Consider the following 12,421-nt stretch of genomic DNA (forward strand, 5'->3'; position numbering starts at 1 on the left):
TGAAAGCAGACTTTGCGTGTCTTGTTCACAGTTGTATCCTCAGTGTGCAGAACATTGCCTGGCACAGAGTAGTTTCAGATTTGTTGAGTGAATAAATCAATGAACTTGGGCTACTCTAAAAGATTTTGAAAAATGAGAGCTTTTAAGTAATGTCCTTCTATTGATTAGAATATATGTTTGATGGTTACTGGAGGGGAGGTGAGCGGGAGGATGGGTTAAATAGGTGATGAGGATTAAGGAGGGCACTTTGTGATGAGCACCAGCTGTTGTACGTAAGTGATGAATCACTACATTCTACGCCTAACAATAATATTGCACTGTATGTTGACTGGAATTTAGGTGAAAGCTTGTAGAAAAAATTAAAACATAAAAGGGAATTATGTTTGACTACACGTAAATAACAGCAGCTTCACGACAAATTAATTTCTTTATTATCTGAAATTCTGGAGGTAGGTGTTTCAGGGCAATGCTCTACGAGGCTGTCCAGGTAACCGGGCTTCCCCTACTTTGTTGCTCATGTTCCCCAAAGAGTATTGTCTCTGTCTGAATGGTCCGAGGTAGCACTCCGTCTTTCCACTCACTTCCCATTTAAAACTCAATCACATGACTATGCCCAGGGGCAGGAAGAGGTGGAATATATAGTCTTTATTCTGGGTGGCCATTTCCCCAACTAAAACTCCGCAGCCCTATCTCGATAAGGGAAAGAGGGCAAATAAATATTGGGGAGGAATTAGTCTTTGTCACAGTTCTCTATATTTTTCTTACCCTCCTTCCAAAAGGTGTAAGCCAAACTGAAGAGGCTTTCCCTGCAGCCCTGCTTCTTGGCCCACGTGTTGGAGAGATTGCCTGGGCTGTTGATATTCTTTTGCTAGAAAAGATGGACACTGTCTTTTAGTTGAATCAAATTTATCAATTGAATTGATACATTAAAAACTGTCTTTTAGTTGAATCAAATTTATCAATTGAATTGATACATTAAAAAAATTAACTTATTATCTGCAAATATATAATCGGGCCAATTATTACAAATTACTTGGGCAAGAAAGTCCTATCCAGATAGAATGGAAGGAAGGAAAGCCTGTCTTTTCTGGCTATGGTATCTCAAGAGAAGGAAGGCAGTGGAGACAGATCAAAGATCCTAGGGCATTTATCTCATAGTTTTCTAGGAAAGCATCCTAGTGGGAGGTAGGGTTATGTGGTTAAAATATCTAGACTGTTATAGGTAGGGTGACCATAAGTCCCAATTTGTCTAGGATTGTCCTGATTTATGTTTGTTACCCCAGTATAATTATTACTAGCTCTCCTATTGACTTCCAAATATACTGGACTTGATAATAAATTATATGGTCACCCTAGTTTGGAAGCTTGAGAAAAACTGAAGCCAGTGTCTGCTTTGTTTGGCATAGCAGGGGGAGGAAGCAAGACCCCAGTAAGCATAAGAGTGAAGACCCAAAGACAGTGAGGGAGGTGGTTGTATGTATGAGCCTAAGTCAGTGTCTCTGGCTCTCCAAGCCCTGCTTGAAGCCTGCAAGGGAGCCAGAAGCACTCCCATGCCCAGGTGAGGAAATCCTGGAGTCAAAATTAACTGGAGAGACACATCTATGAAAACTATAGAAAATTCTAGGGGCACCTGCGTGGCTCCGTCAGTTAAGCATCCGACTTCAGCTCAGATCATGATCTCAAAGTTCATGGGTTCGCATATCACATTTAATGGGCTACTTAACTGGGGAATCTATATAGAATATGTGCATTAAAGTTATTAAAAAGGTAAAGATGTCTATTCTTATGCCTCTTGTTCAAGGATACATGGAACTTTCTAGCCAGTGCAATAAAACAGAAGAAAAAATGAAGTATAATATAAAGGATTATATTCACTGTAACAGATTCTCTTTACCCAAATGGCAACAATATTTCTGGTTCCACACGCTCTTCTAGAACCCTGCCACCTTTCTCCCATCAAGAGAAGTCTATGCCCGCAACATTTGTGGTTTTCCCAGCTAACGGGCTGTTAATAGCACTGCTGTGTGACTTCTGAATCTAGGTCATAGAAAGCAACAGAGTTTCTCTCCGGGCCTACTCTAGAGCCCTGAGTTCCCATGTGAGAAATCCAGTTCTCTGAAATTGCCACATTAGAAGGATCACATGGAGAAAACACACATAGAGGCTTCTGGGAAGCCTTAGGTATTCCAGACCTCTGCCTTTGGAGTCTTTCCAGCACAGGTACCAGACCTGTAAGCGAGCAAGCCACAACATTCGGAAACTATATTAAGACTTTTGATATATTTGACTATTAAATATTGGCATGGGGGATGCCCAGTTTTTGTTTAGGATGTAGAAATCTAGAAAGAGGATTGTTTCCACACTCTGAGTATTCCAAAAGAAAGAAAGAGAGGAAGAGCCAGATGATTTTTGCAAAAATCCTAACGTTATTTGAATCTATCGTTGATGAGGGGCCTCCAAAAAGACATTATCTCTGTCCTGACTCCCCAAACCTGTGGACGTCACCTTATGTGGAAAAAGGGTCTCTGCAGATGTAATGAAAGATCTCAAGATGAGACCATCCTGGATTATCTGGGCGGGCCCTACGTCTAACAAGTGACCCTGTAAGAAAAGGAAATTCTAACAGAAAGACGAGGGGGAAAAAGAAACAGAAGAGAAAACCATGTGAAGACAGAGGCAGAGACTGGAGTTATGAAGCTTCGAGGCAAGGAATGCCAAGGGTCTGTGGCAACCACCAAAGACTGGAATGCAGGTATGTGATACATTCTCATTCAGGGCCTCCAGAGGGAGACGACTGTGCCAACACCTTGATTTCAGACTTCTGGCCTCCAGAAAACGGCAAGAGAATAAATTTCTGTTGTTTTAAGTCACCAGCTTGGCGGTAGTTGGCTATCACGGCCACAGGAGACTAACACCCCATCAGAGAGCTAAGACTGCAGGCAGCCAATTCACCCCAAATCTAAGGAAAAACAGGTGCCTCCAAAGAGAGACGCTTACCCGGGGCAGACACTGGAAGCTATGCAAGTTAGGAAAAAGAAGTCGCCTAAAATGCTTAACAAATTATCAAAGGCCTAATATAAGCTAGCCTCAGAATGTAGGCTCATTACACAGCACAATTACAATATTCAGGAAATTTAACATTGACACAGCACTTTCATCTGGTATAAGGCGCATGTTTGCAATTTTCAAATTGGCCTAATATCTTTCACAACAATTTTTCTTTTTCTTATCCAGGATCCTGATTTAGGATTGTGCCTTCCTGTACTTTGGGCTCCTTAAATCTGGGACAGCTCCTGAACCCTTCTTTATTTTCCTACCATTGGCATTTTTTATTAAGTTTAAAATCTTAATTCCAGTAAAGTTAACATACAGTGTTACGTGAGTTTCAGGTGTGCAATATAGTGATTCAACAATTCTATACGTCACTCAGTGCTCATCACGGTAAGTGTCCTCTTAATCCCTTTCACCTATCTCACCCATCCCCCCACCCCCACCCCAGGACCGTTTGTTAAGACTCTGTTTCTTAGTTAAGACTCTGTGTCTTAGTATGTCTCTCACTTTTTCCCCCCTTTGTTCATTTGTTTTGTTTCTTGAATTCCACATGAGTGAAGTCACGTGGTATTCGTGTTCCTCTGACTTATTTCACTTAGCATTATTCTCTTTAGCTCCATCCACATTGTTGCAAATGGCAAGATTTCATTCTTTTTTATGGCTGAATAATGTTCCATTGTATATACACACCATCTCTTTGTATACTCATCTATGGATGGACACTACCGTTGGCATTTTTTTCTTTGTTTAAAATTTGTTTCTTTTTTTAAAATTTACATCCAAGTTAGTTAGCATACAGTGCGATAACGATTTCAGGAGTAGAATCCAATGTTTCATCACCTGCATATTACACCCAGTGCTCATCCCAATGAGATGATCCCCTCCTTAACATGCTTGCCCATCCAAAACCCCTCCAGCAACCCTCTGTTTGTTCTCTATATTTAAGTCTCTGATGTTTTATGCCCCTCCCTGTTTTTATATTATTTTTGCCTCCCTTCCCTTATGTTCATCTGTTTTCTATCTTAAATTCCACATGAGGGAAGTCATACGGTATCTGTCTTTCTCTAATTTCGCTTAGCATAATACACTGTAGTTCTCTCCACATTGTTGCAAATGGCAAGATTTCATTCTTTTTTTTAAATTTCTTTTTAATGTTTATTTATTTTTGAGAGAGAGAGACAGTGGAAGCAGAGGAGGGGCAGAGAGAGAGGGAGACACAGAATCCGAAGCAGGCTCCAGGTTCCGAGCTGTCAGCACAGAGCCCAATGTGGGGCTCGAACCCACAAACCATGAGATCATGACCTGAGCAGAAGTCGGACGCTCAACTGACTGAGCCACCCAGGCGCCCCAAGATTTCATTCTTTTTTGATCGCCGAGTAATATTCCATTGTATATACTTATATACCACATCTTCTTTATCCATTCATCCATCGATGGACATTTGATCTCTTTCCATACTTTGGCTATTGTTGATAGCATTGCTATAAACACTGGGGTGCATATGTCCCTTCAAAACAGCACTCTTATATCCTTTGGATAAATACTCAGTATTTGCTGGGTTGTATGGTAGTTCTATTTTTACTTTTTTTTTAAAAAAAATTTTTTAACGTTTATTTATTTTTGAGACAGAGAGAGACAGAGCATGAACGGGGGAGGGGCAGAGAGAGAGAGAGACACAGAATCGGCAGCAGGCTCCAGGCTCTGAGCTGTCAGCACAGAGCCTGACGTGGGTCTCGAACTCACGGACCGTGAGATCATGACCTGAGCTGAAGTCTGACGCTTAACCAACTGAGCCAGCCAGGTGCCCCTATTTTTACTTTTTTGAGGAATCTCCATACTGTTTTCCAGTGTGGCTGCACCAGAATATTTTGCATTCCCACCAGCAGTGCAAAACAGATCCTCTTTCTCCACATCCTCGCCAACATCTGTTGTTGCCTGAGTTGTTAATGTTAGCCATTCTGACAGGTGTGAGGTGGTATCTCATTGTGGTTTTGATTTGTATTTCCCTGATGATGACTATTGTTGAGCATTTTTTCATGTGTCAGTTGGCCATCTGGATGTCTTCTTTGGAGAAGTGTCTATTCATGTCTTTTGCCCATTTCTGCACTGGATTATTTGTGTTTTGGGTGTTGAGTTTGATAAGTTCTTCACAAATTTTGGATACTAATTCTTTATCTGATATGTCATTTGCAAAAATCTTCTCCCATTCCATTGGTTGCCTTTCAGTTTTGCTGATTGTTTCCTTTGCCATGCAGAAGCTTTTTATCTTGATGAGGTCTCAATAGTTCATTTTTGCTTTTGTTTCCCTTGCCTCCGGAGACATGTCAAGCAAGAAGTTGCTGCAGCTGAGGTCAAAGAGGTTTTTGCCTGCTTTTGCCTCTAGGATTTTGATGGTTTCCTGTCTTATGTTTAGGTCTTTCATCCATTTTATTTTTGTGCATGGTGTAAGAACGGGGTCCAAATTTATTCTTCTGCATGTTGCTGTCCAGTTTTCCCAACACCATTCCCAACACTGTTTTTATTCCATTGGATATTCTTTCCTGCTTTGTCAGAGATTAGTTGGCTATACGTTTGTGGGTTCATTTCTGGGTTCTCTATTCTGTTCCATTGATTTATGTGTCGGTTTTTGTGCCAGTACCATACCGTCTTGATGATTTTGTAATACAGCTTGAAATCCGGGATTGTGATGCCTCAGCTTTGGTTTTCTTTTTCCGGATTGCTTTGGCTATTCAGGGTCTTTTGTGGTTCCGTATAAATTTTAGGTTGTTTGTTCTAGCTCTGTGAAGAATAATGGTGTTATTTTGATAGGGATTGCATTGAATATGTAGATTGCTTTGGGTAGTATCGACATTTTAACAATATTTGTTCTTCTAATCCATGAGAATGGAATGTTTTTCCATTTGTGTGTGTGTGTGTGTCTTCTTCAATTTCTTTCATAAGCTTTCTATACTTTTCCGTGTGTAGATTTTTCACCTCTTTGTACCATTGGCATTTTTAAAGAACGTGAGCCAGTTATTTTTAACATGTTTCTCACTTCAGCTCTGATTGTTTTCTCATGATTAGATTCAAGACTATGCATTTGGGACAGGAATTTTACATGAATGATGAAATGACCTGTTGGTGTATTACATCAGTTTCCCATTTTTGGCCATGTTAAGTTGAATCAAGTTCAGTTAAGGTGGTGACCACCAGATTTCCTCATTGTAGCTGCCATTTTCTCTTTGTAATCAATAACCTCTGGGGACATACTTTGAAACTTTGTAAAAATCTACCAATAACTTTAACATCCACTGATAGGGTCTTTTGACTAAATAATTACTTTGATGCAAAATGGTGCATTTTTCCCTCTACATTTACTAATTGACATCTATTATACAGAGATTTCCCTCATCACCCTCCCACATTCTACTCCTCCACTTGCCCCCTCTACCCTCATCCCTTGATTTTCTTAGTGTGGATTCAAAAAAGTGATAAATCCCAACAGCATTTAGCCTGAGTTCATTTCTCTTGAACTCTGGAATAAGTTCAGCAGTCATTGAAAGTCGCATGCCTTTGACCAGTCAGAGTTTCTGCCTGGATGGCCCGAGGACTTGTAGCTACATGTATCAAAGCTATGCTTCTCTTCTGGGGGGGGCGGTTAGTGGGTGAGCAGTAACACACCCTTACATTAAATATCAGGAAATACACTAACATGACTAACAGGTTAGTAAGACGGCTATGTATATTCGGAAATTGTTTTTAATAGATAATTGGCATGTTAAACAATTACATTGCTCCCTGCAAGGCTGTTTCCATCTAATAAATGAGGGTTTTATTCTATTTTCATTTTTTTCTTCTAGATGATTTTGAAAGGTATTCTGCCCCACTAAATTGGTTGTTGCTATAAACTACTCAGTAGACATTAGTTTGCAACACATATCTAAAATATAAGTTTAAGGGGCACCTGGGTAGCTCAGTGGGTTAAGCATTGGACTCTGGCTCAGGTCATGATCTCATGGTTCGTGAGTTCAAGCCCCGCCTCGGGCTCTCTACTATCAGCACAGATCCTGCTTTGGATCCTCTGTCCCTCTCTCTTCCCCTCTCTCTCTGCCCCTCCTCCACTCGTTCTGTCTCTCTCTCTCAAAAAAAAAAAGTAAAGAAACTTTAAAAAATAAATATTAAAATATAAGTTCAAGAATGCCTGAATCTATTTTGATTTAAGCATCTAGTGAATGCTGTGACTCTGGCAACCCTCACACCCCCCCCAGCTCTGAGCTAAACCCTTTCTGGGAATTGCCCTCAGCCAAAAAGAGCCACTCTACCTTCCTTCCTGGAATAGCTCACAGTACAGGACTGGACAGGTTGGGGCCCTACTGGCCAACACCCTCGCCTCAAGGCAGGCCCACACTTAAGGGTCTTCTCAGCTCAGAGCTCCCGATAGGACTGCACCTCATTTCAGCTTCTCCCTCTACTCAATCCTATTTCGTCCACACGGGCGTTGAGGCCCACATCAGTCCCCAGCAAACGACCCCACGCAAATCTCTGTCAGACAGAGTCTGTTTCCCAGAGAAACTGACCTCAGTCAGCTTTTGAAGACCCAGATTTAAAGAACAGTCCTATTAATATGTTAGTACGTTTTTTTTGTGTCAGTCAGAGGACTATTTTATTTACCTGATCTCAGGAAGAGATAATTTTGGGTTGATCTTTCTGTTTGTTTCACATCACAATAGCAGAGTATTTTTGGAAAATGGGAAAATAAATAAAACTCAGAACTCACAGTTTTAAAACTTGTTGCCAGTGTAGTCTTATATTTAGAAAGTAAAAGATGCTATTTATGTATTATTTTTTCTGTCTCTTTCACTAACTTTTAAAAGAAAGCAATAAACATTGAAATAATGACTTGTGAAAAAAAGAGAACTAAAAAGAAAAGTGGAAGAATTGGTAGCAGTATCTGAACTTTACCCCTGTTCAGGTTCAATTACGGAAAACATTTTATATATATAATTTTCTAAGACTCTAAGATTCTACCGTGATTTACTTAATGTTATTATGTAATGAATATTTTTTATTTATTTTTGAGAGACAGAGAGAGAGAGAGAGAGAGCGAAAGACAGAGAGCGAGCAGGGGAGGGGCAGAGAGAGGGGGAGACACAGAATCTGAAGCAGGCTCCAGGCTCTGAGCTGTCGGCATAGAGCCTGATGCGGGGCTCGAACTCACGAACTATGAGATCATGACCTGAGCCGAAGTTGGACACTTAACCGACTGAGCCACCCAGGTGCCCCTACCTTGCTTTACAATTGAACTACACGTTGGGAAAGTAATTAATGAAATACTGAAATATTGAGTATTTAAGGGCCTCTCTCTTTACACAAATACATTTAATTTCACCCCTATATCATGAGGTAAGCATTATCGTCCCGATTTCACGAGCAAGAACACTACATTTCAGAAAAATTAGGTAGGTCTTCTAGATCCATAAAACAGTAGGTGGTGGAGTCTGAATTTAATTCAGATCTGCCTCACTTTAGGATTCTTGTCATGACCTAATTCCATGGTGTGTGTTTCTAAACAAAAGAATGAGCTGGATTGGACCACAGAGCCTTGCTCTAGATTGACAGTGGGAAAGGATCATGATTTTTTTTGTAGTTCAAAGTAGCTTTTTCGGGTTTGACCCAATAACAAACAAAGCATAGGAGATATTCTTTTTAAAAAATTTTTTAAATGTTTATTTATTTTTGAGAGAGAGAGAGAGAGAGAGAGAAAGGCAGAGAGACAGAGGGGGAAACCCAGAATATGAAGCAGGCTTCAGGCTCTGAGCTGTCAGCACCGAGCCTGACGCCGGGCTCGAACTTGGGAATGGCGAGATGGTACCCTAGTTGGAAGTCAGATGCTTAACCGGCTGAGCCACCCTGGCGCCCCAGGAGATATTCTTGAGATAAGCATTCCAATGGGTGAACACAGCAGCCAGTGGCTCCTTTGTTTGTTACAGAGGCATGCTAGAGGTCTGGGGGGGGGGCTAAGCAAGCTGTGAGTGAGGTGTCTGCCAGGTCAGAGGGGCACAGGCCTGTGTGCTTCCTGCTTTTATACCAGCAGCCACGTCAGCATTCGATAAGCACGAACAACACGCACAACTATTTATGGCAATAATTCTGAAACCATGCCGAGGTTCTGAGCCTTGAAGTTCCCTGCCAACACTGGGCATTAACACCCTCACCTCACTCTGGGTCTTGGGGCATAGAAATTTCCATGTCTGCTTGGACTAGCTTGTTCATGGCCTCCCTCACGAAGGCAAAAGTCCTAACCACTTGGTGAAAGTGTCACGTCAGTAACAAGAATTCATATAACAAATGTAGTATTTGTATTTATAAGTGATTTCAATTACATAGAACAATAAATTCCATTACTTGATTAGAATTTACCCATTAAAAAAAATCAGATACATCAATCAGTCACAATGGGCCAGTGCTGAGGTTGACAAATTCACCTAAGTTCAGAGTTTTACAATTTAAAATAGAACATAATACTACATCACTCAAGCCTCTTTAGAGATGGTAAATAAAAATTAGAACAGTTTGGATTGTTTAGATCACCTAGGTTTTTAAAAAACAGTTTCTTTTAAGTTTATTTATTTTGAGAGAGGGAGCATGAGCTGGGAAGGGGCAGAGAGAGAGGAAGAGAGAGAATCCCAAGCAGGCTCTGCACTGTCAGCACAGAGCCCGATGTGGGGCTCAAACTCACGAACTGTGAGATCATGACTTGAGCAGAAATCAAAAGTTGGACTCTTAACCGACTGAGCCACCCAGGCACCCCTGTGCAGTTCTTTGTATGGCAATTATACACCCAAAAATTGTTTTTTAAGGGGCACCTGGGTGGCTCAGTCACTTAAGCACCTGACTCTTGATTTCGGCTCAGGTCACGATCTCATGGTCGTGGGATTGAGCTCTGGCATGGAGCCTGGTTAGGATTCTCTCTCTCCCTTTCCTCTGCCTCTGTCTCTCTCTCTCTCTCTCTCAAAAAAAAAAAATAATTTAATTTAGTCTAATTTAAAAAAAAGAACTGCACATATTTAATACGTATAATTTGATGAGTTTGGACATATGCCAACACCTGTGATACCATCACCATAATCAAGGTAATAGGCATATCCAACATCTCCCAAATTTCCTTGTGTCTTTTTGTTTTTGTTTTGTTTGGGAGTTGTTGTTCACTGGGTATAAAGTTTCAGTTATTCTAGATTAATCAGTTCTAAGATCTGCTTTACAATAGAGTGCCTATCGCTTCTCGGCCTTTTGGCTAAGATCAAGTGTACAATAGAGTGCCTATAATTAATGATATGGTATTTTGCACTTCAAAATATGATTTTCTTAATTCACTCTGTCAAGAAGGATAGAAGAATATGTATCTTCAAAACCTATCTTTTTTATTTTTATTCCTCAAAGGGAATTAGGCTTAAACTATAGTAAGAGGGACTTGTGGTAAATAACAGAACAAAAATGATTATTTGTATCTAAAAATTTTCTTCTAGTTATAAAAGTAATAACTATCATATAGAAAGTTAGGGAAATATTGAGAAATGTAAAAAACAATAAAGATTTCTCAGATTCTAATCACCAAAAGACAATTATTTTGATGATTAAGTGTATTTGTTTCCTTCTTTTTTTCATTTTGAGTTGGTAATATATTCATATAATTTGAAAGAAGGGATACTCCAGTCACCTAGGCATGGAGGCCTTCCACCTAGAAGCGACCAATGTACATTTCTTATGTATCTTTCCAAATCTTTCCAGAACTAATTTGAGCACATAAAAATCAAATACACATATTTTCCTCTTTTTCTCTTTTCAGAAACAATCGCATACTATATACATTATTATGCAACCTGTTGTTTTCACTTGATCTTGGAGATCTTTCATATCAATTCAGAAAAAGTTTTCTCATTTTCTTTTTTACTTCTGCTGATCCAACTGTACGGACATACCATAATTTATCTGAGAAGTTTCTTTCTCATGGATATTTATATTTTTTCAAGTCTTTCGCAATTACAAGAGCAAAGCGCCCTATTTCTATGCCATGTTATACCTGCATGGGCATGCATTTTTGGATAAACTCCTGTCGTAAAATTACTAGGTGAAACTTTTTTTGATATTGCCAAATTGACCTTCAGAAAAGGTTCTAAACCTTTTTTTTTTTTTTGACTCATATTTTCTTTTAGAGTATATGATAGTAAATTTTACACGTCAACTTGATGGGATCAGGGGTGCCCAGGTAACTAATTATTATTTCTTAGTGTGTCTGTGAAGGTGTCTGTGGATGTGTGTATGAGGAGTATTTGAACTGCACTGGATAGCATTTGAGTTGGTGGACTTGTAAAGAATATTCCACCCCTTCACTCTCAAAGTGTGGATCTACTCCATGGAGGGCCTGAATAGAACAAAAAGATGCAGGAAGGAAGAAATTGTCTCTTTTTTTCTGCCTCATTGATTCCATTGGGACATCTCTTGCCATCTTCCCTTGCTCTCCAACTGGGATTTACATCACCGGTAACCCCTAGTTCACAGGCTTTCAGACCTGGATTGAATTAAACTACCAGCTTTCCTGGGTGTCCAGATTAAACATGGCAGTTCTTGGGACTTCACAGCCTCCAGAACTGCATAAGCCAGTTCATCACAATAAGTTTCCTTTTATATCCTATTGGTTCTGTTTCTCTGGAGAACCCTGACTTATTCAGAATTTTTTAAAATAAATATAGTATAATATATGTTAATATACTATATATATATTGTGTGTGTGTATATACACACACACACACACACACACACACGTATAACTTTATTTCCAGAGAAAAATGGCAGGATCACACAATTTCTCTCTCATTAAAATCTTAATAAATTTCACCTCACACCTGTCAGAATGGCTCACATTAACAACTCAGGCAACAACAGATGTTGGCAAGGATGCGGAGAAAGAGGATCTCTTTTGCATTGTTGGTGGCAATGCAAGCTGGTGCGGCCACTCTGGAAAACAGTATGGAGGTTCCTCAAAAAAGTAAAAATAGAACTACCCTACAACCCAGCAATTGCACTACTAGGCATTTATCCAAGGGATACAGGAGTGCTTTTCGAAGGGGCACATGCACCCCCATGTTTATAGCAGGGCTATCGACAATAGCCAAAGTATGGAAAGAGCCCAAATGTCCATCGATGGATGAATGGATAAAGAAGATGTGGTATGTATATACAATGGAGTACTACTCGGCAATCAAAAAGAAGGAAATCTTGCCATTTGCAACTACGTGGATGGAACTGGAGGGTATTGTGCTAAGCAAAATTAGTCAGAGAAAGACAAATACCATATGACTTCACTCATATGAGGACTTTAAGAGACAAAACC

General features: G+C 40.0%; 1 pseudogene; it reads left to right on the forward strand.

Moving 5' to 3' along the window:
- Positions 1 to 10,304: 10,304 nt before the first annotated feature.
- LOC122225783 lies at positions 10,305 to 10,429 on the forward strand (annotated as a pseudogene).
- The last annotated feature ends 1,992 nt before the right edge of the window (positions 10,430 to 12,421 follow it).

This window comes from Panthera leo, chromosome B4 (genome assembly GCF_018350215.1).
Source record: "Panthera leo isolate Ple1 chromosome B4, P.leo_Ple1_pat1.1, whole genome shotgun sequence".
In the NCBI taxonomy this organism is placed as follows: Eukaryota; Metazoa; Chordata; class Mammalia; order Carnivora; family Felidae; genus Panthera; species Panthera leo.